Source organism: Orbicella faveolata, unplaced genomic scaffold, assembly GCF_042242905.1.
Source record: "Orbicella faveolata isolate gen_17 unplaced genomic scaffold, um_ofav_v1 contig_3, whole genome shotgun sequence".
NCBI lineage: Eukaryota > Metazoa > Cnidaria > Anthozoa > Scleractinia > Merulinidae > Orbicella > Orbicella faveolata.
The window spans coordinates 1,066,293-1,078,983 of record NW_028301558.1 but is presented as its reverse complement, the minus strand read 5'-3'; the positions used below and the strand labels follow the sequence as shown (position 1 = coordinate 1,078,983).

Sequence of the window (12,691 nt, the reverse complement as noted above, 5' to 3'; positions counted from 1 at the left end):
AATCTAGGCGCCTGGTTCGACTCGCATTTTTCTGTGAAGGTGTTTTATTAAAGCATCCTTCGGGGAGAATGAAAAAGTCATTTGGTGACAGATCCTTCACTGAGTGTGTTTGCGCCCACTCTGTGTGACGCTCTTCCTGTTAGCCTCCGCATGATCAAATGTATTTCCACGTTTAAGTCAAATCTGAAAACTTATCTTTTTAAATTAGCTTTTAATATTTCTTAAATATGTATATATAAATAAATGATGTAGTGTTTTTTTAATTATTTTTAAATTTTATTGTAGATTTTTAATACTTGTATAGTTTTAGGTTATTTATTGTTGTAATGCGCTTTTGATCAGCTGGTATGTTAAAAAGCGCACTATAAATGAATAAATTATTATTATTATTATTATTATTATTATTATTATTAACGTAATTGTATTCAGGTGGAGTTACATCGTACTTATGGAAGTGAATGATGAATCCACTATATTTCGAAAACAGCCTGATTGTTTGTTGACTGATATTCAGTTAGGAAGAAACAACTGACACTGTCACCTGATCCATAGTTGGTGGGAAGAATTCAATCACCAAAGTGAATTCACCCTCAGGAAGTAGATACATGTTGAATCCCAGTCGAAATGCATACCAGTTTTGTGCGTCTTTTCCAATTCTGAAACTGTAAGCTTTCTTACTAATATCATGAGGTGAATCAGAAAAGTCTTCGATACCATCAACAATAATGTTACTCTCACGTGTTGATTGATTAACATCATCCATAAGACATTGGAAAACACTTTTTTTGTTTGTTGAGTCGCTGATATGTGAGTCATTTATTTTTTTTGTAAAACTATCAGTCAGCGTTATAATCATAGCCCCGTTGACTTGGTTTACGTACCTGATATTGCTGGTTGACAGCACGTTGTGGGAGTCAGTGGATAAGTTGATGATTTTGTTGTTACTCCTGTCTAAATCAGCAGCCATTTTATTTGAACCATCAAGTAAAAGCGTTTCATTTTCGTTTGCTTTGGTTGTTAACTGTTGATAATTGACTGCATCATTGTTGTCGCTGCCAGGTGTAATGTTTATTATTTTGTTGTTCCCCATATCTAAATCCACATTCATGGAAGTTCCACCGTTAATATTCAATTTATGACCAGTCTGACAAAAAGATGATGACGATGATAAAAAAGATGGTGATGATGATCTTGATAAACATCCAATAATTTTAAAATTTCAGTACTCCACCTACAGAGTATTAATAAAATTGAAAACAGGCTACCAACTAGATCTCACCCAATCAAATTTTCACGAGCTCGTTGGCTTTCTTAAAGATGCTGAAAATTATGGGTCACGAATGCCTGATTTAAGTCAAGATACAGAAATGCTAAACATACACTGTGATTTGGTTAATATCAGCCTTGTTAATGGAGGAGATACAGATATAATTTAATCTTTCTCAACCAGTATCCTCAAACCGTCATTTAGTTTCACTATGGAACCGCAAAGAGTCACATTTAATCCTGTGAATAAGAACACCATTTCGAGAATGAGAATATATATAACCGATGGCAAAGGACGACAGATAAATCTTAATGGCGCAGATACAGCTTTTAGCTTACTGTTGAAAAGAATTGTCGAATTTATTTATATGAAATCGTATGAATTCAAAAGATTTTACCATCCTCAAATGGGTAAATTTGTGTAAAAACACAAACGAAACGGTTTGATTGTTGACAATATATTCAAACCGATAAGAAGTATAGCGTCATCTGTATTCCAAAATGTTGCCAAACCAATCGCGAAAAAAGCAATAAAATCCGGCCGGAGTAGAACACGCTGGTGAGCGTTTGGGTAAAAAAAGCAGCAGAGAAATCAGCTGATCTGATGATGAAACGACTAAGAGGTGTGAAACAAAAAACACCAACACTTGAATCGCTTAATATCAGGAGAAGGTGTAAGGAAAAGGAAAGGAAAGGGACTACTGCTCGGAAAAACAGTCCATTCAACTCAATTCCAATACTTGGTCAAATATTATAAAACACGAATTTTTATCTAAACTAATAGTATAATGGCTTTTAGATCAAGTGAAATGTTACAACGAAATGAGTTTGTAAGATACCAGTCAGATGATGCAATCAGAGCACCAGCTAATGGTGAACACCAAGATAAAAATGGATACAAATTTACAATCAATGACAGATCAGCGTTTTACGATTGGTATAATGCTTATTTTAAAAATTCTGTTTCAAGTACCAAACCTCGCTGATGGAACAGCTTATGGTGGAGGTGATAGAATTACGGTCATCAATGGCTCACACTCTTTCATCAATCATCTGATGATCAAATCTGCTGGTAAAATCGTATATGATACAGATAATCTCCACAAGGTCAGTTTTGTTAAGAATCTATTGGAGTATTCTGATGATTTCAGCAGATCAGTTGCAAAAAACGGTCTTTGGTATTTGGATACTAGCCATGAGATTGCTAATGCTAATCAGAATGCAGGATTTGAAGCAAGACGAAGGTTAACAGTGGGAAATGCTGATGTCAATGTTATTATTCCTGTCAATAGATATTCATTCTTCGAAGTGTTAGAAAATAAGATGCTTATACCAATGCAATTACAATTCAATATAACACTTCAGAATGATGATGAGCTAATTCAAAAAGCAGATGCTGCCGATGATGGAAGAGTCGCCATTAATCGTTTTCTATTATGGGTGCCCAAATTAATTCCAAAAGATAGTCTATATGACAATTTTGTCAGCTCATTTTTGAAAGAAACTAAATGGTCCTATCTGAGATCGTCTATCAAATGTCCGCTCCAGCACAAGCAAGTGGTTTTGATCAGATTTCAGCAAGTGTGGATTATGTTAAACATATATTTGTATATCTCCAAAGAAATAAAACAAATGTCGTGGCAGAAAATCCTTACTTATTTGATACCTATAAATTGAATGCCGCTGATGCTAATAGTTATCTGACGACATGTACATTAGAATATGGAAGTGGAATATTTTATCCAGAAACTGAGTATGATAGAGAAACTAAGGTGAGAATTTTTAACGATTTGTCTTATGCTGCAAGAAGAAATGATTTTAATACTGGTACACAACTGAATCTTGCAAATTTTAATGGTCTTTATGGTATGATATATTTTGATTTAACAAACCAAACAGAAAAAGTTACAAGGGATCCCAAACAGTTAATTTTCAGATACAAAATAAATGCTGCTCCAGCAGCTGCATTCAATGTTGACGCAATTGTCTTTTACGAAGAGATGCTGGTTGTGATTAACAAAATTGGTAATGAGTTAGTTATTGTGTAAATAAATAGAATAGCAAATATAGAAGTTAGTTAGTTATTCCTCAATACGAGGATGTTTTTCAAAATACATATTTTATATAATCTATATAATATATGACGCAATTATTTGAAATAAGGGTGAAATTATCACCAAATCAGAAAAAGAATCTTGCTAGTGCATTTCATAAGCGTGAAACCATTGTTCTCAGGCTTTCAAAAGATGCACTAACTGGAAATAACGTTTTGTACGTTGCACAAAATGTGCCGAAACGATTGCACAAGAATAAACAGCTGAATAAAGGATTGGACATCAAACTGGCTAAGACTAATATCAGAAACGAGGTTCGAGATAGTCTGTTGACAAGCATATTAAGTTTAGGTCGTACTTTTGCACCTACCATAGCAAAGAAAACCTTGCATTATCTGCATTGGCCGGATTAGCTTCAGAAGGTGCTTTCCAAATTGTGAAGAAAATAACGGGAAGAAGCCAAACAGGTGGTGTTTTTATGATACCAAATAATAGTATTAGTGATCTTGTGAATACTTGTCACAATCTATTAACCAGAAAACAAGCTAGAGATTTGGCAAGAGTATTAGCAAGAGGTGATCCGAATGTTCTTCTGAAACTCTCCAATAAACAAATAGGTTCCGGGCTAGGAATTTATAAGAAATCCAAAATTGCAAAAGAAAGCGATTGATTGGGGAATTAAGAAGGCAACTCCTGTTATTCAAAAAGTTGGATCTGAAGCAATTAATTAATTATCAACCAAAGTGAGACCAAATTACAAATATAAAACTGACAGAATGGATCTTGATGCTGACATGTACAAAGGAGGTGCAATTGATATCCAAAAAGCGATTGGCAAAATACCAAAACCAAAGGCTGGATGGACACCAGGAAAGTACAAATAAATGGGACCATATAATCCATTGAATAAGTAATTAGAATACAACCCATGCACCGGTGAGTTCTCAAATGGTACGTACAACCGTGTAATAAGGTGGATGAGATAGCTGCTGATCACGATATTTGTTATGATATGGGAAAAAAAAAACAAAGGTGATTGTGATTGGCAAATGGTGTCATCACTGGATGAAATACCATATGGTGAAATGCCAAAGAGGGGATCAACAGCACGATTCTTGATTGATCGATAAAAAACAGAAACTGGGTCTTGGGGTATCAAAAAACGGAAGAATCCGTCGAGTGAAGCGAACTGGCAAGAAAAATTAGCTGATGAATTACACAAACCAGTAAAACGTAACTTTACTCGACGGCGTGTAACAGTCAATCATATTGATGAAATATGGTGTTCTGATTTAGTTGAAATGCAGCAGTTCAGCAAGTGGAACAAGGGCTACAGATATCTTCTGATGGTTTCAGATGCGTTTAGTAAATACGGTTGGATTGTACCGTTGAAGGATAAAAAAGGTGAATCTGTAACTGAAGCATTCAAATCCATTATCAGAGAGGGAAGAAAACCTGAGTACTTATGGACTGATGAGGGTAAAGATTATTATAACAAGCATTTGAAGGACTTGTTGGATAAGAATAACATAACACTGTATTCCACGGTAAATGAAGAAAAATCATTGTGAAAGATGGAATAAAACAATAAAAACCAAAATGTGGAAGCAGTTTACTATTTGGGGTAATACAGTAATCAGTATTTGGATATTCTACCCAAAATATTAGAACAGTATAATAACACCAAACATGGTTCAATAAAAATGACACCTGTTGAAGCTAGTCAGGAAAAAATGAAGGAATTGTATACTTTAATCTGAATAGTAATACAGAACCATCATCAAAACCGAAGTTTAAAATCGGTGATAAGGTTAGAATAAGCAAAGGCAAGAGAAAAGTATTCGACAAAGGATATACCCCTAATTGGACTGAGGAAGTATTTACAATTGATAAGATCCAATATGCGAATCCAGTCACTTACAAATTAAAAGATCTCCACGGTGAAGAGATAACAGGCAGTTTTTATGACCCTGAGCTGTTAAAAGCCAAACAGGATATATTCAGAATTGAAAAAATCATAAGGAGAAATCATAAGAAGAAGCAAGCGTTAGTAAAGTGGAAGAGATACAGTGATGATTTCAACAGTTGGGTACCACTAAAGGATGTGCTGAAAATATAAACGTTCATCGAGTAATGTATATTAGCGACATTACTTGGTTGTGGTGAAAATAGTATAGCCTATATATACAGATAGATCGTCTATCAGATGTGTTATTTTTGCCATATCTGCTTTTGCTATTATGATAGCCAAAAATATTATTGTTTCTGGCTATATGTATATTTTATATAAAGCCATGTATTCAAATGAATACTTGGAGCCGTCTAACTTTGAAAAGGCATATTTATAGCCATATTTTTTATCGCAAGTCATTTTCACTGAACCAGCACTAGCATGAAGCTTTTTTCCAGCACTGGATAAACTTTTGAAAATCATAATCGTCCCATCGGAGCGGTTTATTGATTTGACTTTTTTCTTATTCAAATGATTATACTTCACAAAAGAATAATCTCGATTTTTTGCTGCTTTCTTACTATTCTCACTTTGTGATAATAATTGTAAATTACACAGTCTATTATCAGTTTTCACATCATTAATATGATCAATGACTTTATCACTCGGAATTGAACCGTTGAGACATTCCCATATAAATCTGTGAGCTAGCATTGAGTTTTGTTTGAATCCCAGCCCGCTGACAGAACAACGATTATATCCACAATGATTTAAGCTGCACCCAACTATTTTCATTGTTCTGGTATTAATAACCTTGCCAAGATTCGACGCGGCATATTTATTATACAAAGGATGAACCTTATATATTTCAATTTCATTTTTCATACTCATACTACCAATATATCAATAACGTTTCTCTTTTATATCAAATTCAAAAGCTCTGTTTTGCCACTTGGTGAATAAGTTTTTGATTTGCAGAGGCCTGAGATAGCCTAATTTATGCTGTTTCTGGCTAAAGGAGTTTTTTGATTTCCAGAGGGGTGGCAAGAGTACTTTTTGGTCATGACCCGACTTCGCGAAGGGTTTCTAGTAGAAGGATTTTTTTTGATTTCTAGAGGGTTGGGAGACATGAAATTTGCCAATGAGAGGGCTTAAGACAAAACATACCCTAAGAGGCCTGAAAATGCATTTTTCGAGTTGAGGCCCGGCGAGGGTATTTTTTGGGTTTCTAGGGGAGTGGGTATGCCGTTTTTTGCATAATGTCCTAGTACCGCCATTTACTATACTACTTTCGGTTTTCAAAAAAATCGCCAGAAGAAAAACGTTTTGAAAACTTACTTATGAGCAGTCTGGCCGAAATATTAACTCACTTAGTGACTATAACTAGAAAGTTGCCGAGACCGGGCTAGGCACAGCGTAATTTTGACCAACTTTGGGTCGATTTCCAGGAATTTCCCAGCCCTAAGGTCTCTAAGCTAATTGGAGAAGACTTTGGTTTTCAGTGAAATGGCCAGAAGAAAAATTTTTGAACGCTTACTTATGAGCAGTCAGGCTGAGATATTAAGTCACTTAGTGACTATGACTAGAAAGTCGCCGAGACCGGGCTACGCTGCAGCGAGATTTTGACCAACTTTGGGTGGATTTCCAGGAACTTGGGCGATATTTTCCAGTCGTAGGGACTCTAAACTAATTCGGGAAGACTTTGGTTTTCAGTGAAATGGCCAAAAGAAAAATTTTTGAACGCTTACTTACGAGCAGTCTGGCCGAAATATTTACTCACTTAGTGACTATCACTAGAAAGTCGCCGAGACTGGGCTAGGCGCAGCGCGGTTTCAGTTGACGAAATGTTAACTCACTTAGTGACTATGACTAGTAAGTCGCAAATACCTGGCTACGCGCCGCGCGATTTTGACCAACTTTGGGTGGATTTCCAGGAACTTGGGCGATATTTCCCAGCCCTAGGGACTCTAAACTAATTGGAGAAGACTTTGGTTTTCAGTGAAATGTCCAGAAGAAAAATTTTTGAACGCTTACTTATAAGCAGTCTGGCCGAAATATTAACTCACTTAGTGACTATGACCAGAAAGTCGCCGAGACCGGGCTACGCGCAGCGTGATTAAAGGGACCCTTGGGGAAATTAGCCGATCACCTCAATACTCTTTGTTTGGTTACTTCTCTTTTTATTTCCACTATTGATGACTTCATTAGAATACTGACAACGTTCCCCTACTGCCACTCTTGCCTGATTACAGCAATTACTACAACTCTGATGCGTAGGTTTGGCCCGCGCTTGTTTATCTGGATCACACCCGTGCTGTCAATCAGCTGTCTAATACGTCAAATTCGGAAATCAACGCTGACGTCAGTACATGCGCTGTGTTCTACTACCAAGAATTCGCAGAATTTACTTAGTAAAAAATCTTTTCATTTCTGAATTTCCACTATCAAGCATAGGGTGTATGATCCAAATAAATCAGCACGTTCAATATAACAATTATCAAGAATAAGTTTACAAATTAAAATCAAGGAAAAGTGCCAGGATCTCTAATAAAAGTTGTTGTTGAAAATTCTGTACGACTAAAGTGTTACAAGAAATAGGTATGCAAACTCCCAGCTTCGTGGGAGGGAGTTCCAGTTGAAGCCATCCATCTCATTAAGTGAACGTGCTCTTTTGGTACAAACATATCTTAACGAGGTGCCGCTGCTATTGTAAGGAATCTTTTCTTTATTTGGGTCGAAGTGTGAACGACAATCCTCAACAAAAGTCCTTGGCACACCTGGATCAGACAGCACGAAAATGCGTTTGACAAGGTATTTTGGGGACAATACCTAATCACATCATTAGAAGGGGGAACCCCCTTCCCCCCCGACAATGTTGTAAGCGGGCAATGACCACTTCATCACGATTAACAAAATTGATTTGGGCGGAACGGGGCGAACTGATAAATTGCCCTGACAGATATTGCAAAAGTGGGAAGGTGTGCCAAGACTTTTGTCGGAGATTGTAGGAATAAAGTAATTAAACATCGCTATAAAACTCCCTGAACAGCTCAGTAAAAAGGGCAAGGTTTGACTGAAAAGTTGGACAGGAAGCTAAAAACAAGTTAAGGAGTCTAACGCGACTAATTCCAAAAAGAGCGCTTCCAAAATCTAGATTTCAATTTTTATTTTGTTTTCTCGATCGACACCCGCGAGTAAACAAACGAGTTGCTGAACAACGCAGCTGACCCGAAAACATGTAGTATAGCAACGGTGCCCGCAGAACATGAATGTACCAAGGTATTTTACCAGGTCTAGCAAGAATCAGTTAACAAATTATTTAAGTAAATACTACATTAAAAATAGTTAGATTACAGGGCACTATTTCCAGCGTAACAACAGTCAGGTAATTTACACATACGAAGAACTAGTTCCTAGGAAATGTAGCACCCGCGTATACAACAACAACGATAAGAAAGGCAACATTTGATCAGCTAGTCAAGGAGCAAGTCCGTAATGTCAATGTATCCCAAACACCTAAAGTATTCCAATATTATATTTCGAATGACCCAACACCTATTTCTTAAAACATTACCGTTGCCTTTTTACCCATTATTACAACGAATAAATATGGTTAGGAATTGATATCTTGTTTGCATTTTATTGTTTTACATATTCTCCACCCTTAGATTGAGCTAGTCCCTAGCTCACAGTGAGTTAATAGAATGCAAGCAAGATAACATGACAATACCATAACAAAAAAAATGGAGGCATATATATATATACATATATATATCTTCACGAACTCAACACTACAGCTGAACAATGTATAACCTACAAGTAAAAATTATGTGGACATACGGCATTAAAAGAAAATCGCATAAGCGAAGGGTTGATAGGAATAACAGTGTTCAAAAATGCTCACGTAAAATCTTAATTGTAATATAAAGTGTAAACAGAAGATTAAACCTAGTTGAGTTTCTTACTGCTGAGTTAACAGACAAAAATTTAGTAGTATTCGTGTCAAACCCCGCTTAGTAACTTCATGAAATACTTAACAAAATTGTTTGTTGTTTGTTTGTTTCAGTGTTTTTTTTTTGGTTTAGTTTATGTTTCTTTGTTTTCGTGAATGATTGGTAGTTATAAATAACCAAAGCGTGTCAATGGCTCATTCTAGTAATACAAGACGGAATTTCTGATTTATCGGGTGGTTTACGTTGTTTTGGCATGAAGAATTTGTAAGGAGGTGTATTGGCCTGCCAAACAGTAACAATTGCTTCCTTTAGAGGGCTGTGCCTTGCAAAATCCAAAACTTTCCTTATTTCTTCCGTCATAGGAGTATTGGTCAGATATTCTGTTAAACTAGGAAAGGTTACTGCTTCTTCGTAAGTTGGCAATTTAGAAAAATCTTTAGCTGAGTCAACTGTTGTGCTTGTTTCATTATGTTTGGAGCTGGAAATTTGCTGTGTTTCACACGCGTTGTCGTGAACTAAGTCTTCTTGGCAGCTTGCTTGGCTGGGCAAGACAAAGAGACGAGAGTCAGTGGTAATTTCCTGGGAATACGAAAGAGTTTCGGTTTTCTTTGTGTGCACATTGGGTATGGCTTCCGAATCTAAATTCCTAGTCCTGAAAATACCTGAAGTGGTCTGACTGCGTAAGTCAGATTTTGGTAAAACCTGTTGTACAACTTGATCAGGGGTTTACAAGGGTTGTTTACTCACAATGCTTTGTTCATTTTCCTTTGGAGCGTCTTCCATTTCTGTGTGAAATATTTTCTCGTTAATCTCTTCTCTTAAAATTGGGTAACTTCTTTTCTGTTTTAATATTGGTTTTAATTTAACTGACGATATATTATGATTTCTTGTATCTATTTTTAACTTCTTCAATGCGTTTCCGTTTTCCTATGCTTTCGTCACTGTTTGTGGTGATAACATCTTTGAGATGTAATTCTTTCCTTTCTAGGTCATCTACGTAGGTACTATGATGTTTATCAATAATCACGGTAACGCCAGCGTTAATGTTTCCATCGGGACAAATTGACATGTTGTTAACACCTTGTGCGGCGTCATCGCTGAGTGAGGAAACTGTCTGATTTTGCGGTATTCTCTTGGTAATATTAATATGGACATAGCCAGTCTCCATTTTATTTTCAATTTCTGATAAATGATATTTGCGCACTTTCACTTGTGTATTTCTGTTAACCTTTCTTTTATTGCGTCTCGTATGTTGAGAACTCTGGTTCAATTTGGTAACTGTATTTAATTTTCTCAACATGTATTATCAAAAGTTACATTGTGATTACTATTTTTCGTCGCCGAAGAAAGCGGACATAAAGATTCCCTAGACTGTGTTTTAGACACGATATTTTTAGTAGGATATGGGTGTCCCGGGATTACCACGATATCCGAAATAGGCGAGTCAGAAAAACTGTCATCAAGGCGATTGTGACTATTTACAATTGGCGATTCCGTGCGAATATCATCAATACTATTTACACCTGTTTTACAAGTAGAAACATTATGTCGAGCAACCGAATGTCTTGGAGAGAATCTGCTATCTATAGTGGTAAAACAATTTCTGGGCTTATAACTAACTTGATTGTTGTTTCTAGTTGCTCTTCGAAAACCTTGTCTATAATATTTAAATAATTTTGTTCTGCCAAAACGGACTCTTGGGGTACCAACAAGAGTCCTTAGGCGTTTCCCTGGTTGGAATTTGGTGCTTCCTCTATGGCTAACATAGAACGTCGATTGTAGAAAGGGTGAATACGGAATTCATTACTATATTCATCATTCCAGCCTCTGTAAGATCGGTCATATGAGCGATTGGCGGAATGGCGCGGATTCTGATACCGCCTTAAAACACTCTCTAAATATGTTAACCGTCGCTGTAACTGGTCTAGTTGACTGTTTGGTCCCTGCCAATTACTAGGTTGAAAAGGGCGCGATGTCCCAGGAGGCTGATCATCATAAGCAGCCATAGCATAAGTTGCGTTTATGTGCTGCTGCTGACGCTGTTGTTGTTTTTGGAGTGTTTTAATGTGATTGGACAATTCGTCCAGTTTCTTTTCAGCAGCTGAAGGACCTGGAGCTGGCGCAGCGGTGGCTATCACCGCATTCTTCAAGTACTTGAAGGTTGCTCCAGGAATTTAGTAAACGTGATTTGCATTTTCGTTAACACAGATTGAGTATCTGAAGCAGCCTGGCGGCGATTGACGATGTCCTTCATACGCTTGAGACTCGGCCTCCTGAAACGTCTTTGGCCTACCTATAGTGACACATAGGCTTGAAGGTCGCCCTGTAATACCTCAATAAAATATCTCACTGTTTCTACGTCAGACAATTTTAATCGTTTGCATAGGCGCGTAATATCAGTAATGTAATCGTCGATGGGCTCGTTTGGAGCGTGTTTACGCGCACTTAACTGTTGACTTAAAATCCAATCCTGTGGGCCAGAGCCAAAACGTGCGCGAAACGCATCAAAAAGAGCAGATAAAGTGCTGGTAGTTTCCTCAGCTAATGTGACAAAGCAGGCGTGCGCAATGCCCCGCAAATAGAGTGAAAAAGCATTAGGTTGCAACTCCTCCGACCAATTATTTAATTTGGCTATGCCACGAAAATTCTCCAACCATACTGACGCGTCCGCTATAGGATTTCCATCAAAAATTTCTGGCTTCAAGCCGTGATCATGACTAGTTGCTTTTTGGTCAATCTTATTTTGTAGAGAATCTAATTGTGTGCGTGTCGCATGCGCTTCTTTTTCTAGATCGCCTTTTATTGTCGTCAGAAAAGAGGTAAAGAAGGCTTTAAATTCTTCTTTTTGGGCAGCATTCATGATACCGGATACAGGACAAACACAAATATTACTTTCTCTGTGCGTTTCAATCAGCTGTGCCTGATGTATTTGAGAACGCGTAACGATCTTTTTAGAGGCTTTAGGCCTAAGTGGCATAAATTGCAACAACCACTATTCCTATCAATCCCAATTAAATGTCGGTGCAAACTTTTAACTAAAACATAACAGAATTGGATCACCACAACGAACAGTAGCACAAGTACGTAAGTACTAACAAATATATTATTTAAAACTAACATAGGGTGCTAGAAAAGGTTACGAAAAAGGAATAATGAGTACGCAACATCAGTAGGCCTTACGCTCCATCTGGCGGGTTGATTTCCTTGCTTGTCCTGGCTTGACCTGGTTTGTGCTGGCTTGACTTGGCTTGACTCAGCTTGTCCTGTTTCTCTTAGTTCTGTAAGTAACTCCGTAAAAGAAAGACACGCACGCGTCGGCTTCTACTTCTTGGAACTTAACCCTCAATGTTCAGTTCTGTTTATTTTTTGTCTCAGTTCCCTTTAGACAGCGACTGTAAACGTTAATGTTGGCGTTTAATCCACCGTCTGCATATGATGATGATGTTAAATACAACATCCACGGTCGA

At 37.1% G+C, this 12,691-nt stretch overlaps 2 pseudogenes; one reads left to right on the top strand and one right to left on the bottom strand.

Moving 5' to 3' along the window:
- Positions 1-1,973: 1,973 nt before the first annotated feature.
- Positions 1,974-3,616, top strand: LOC149106006 (uncharacterized; annotated as a pseudogene).
- Positions 3,617-10,898: 7,282 nt separating this feature from the next.
- LOC149106005 (uncharacterized) lies at positions 10,899-12,410 on the bottom strand (annotated as a pseudogene).
- Between the last annotated feature and the right edge of the window lie 281 nt (positions 12,411-12,691).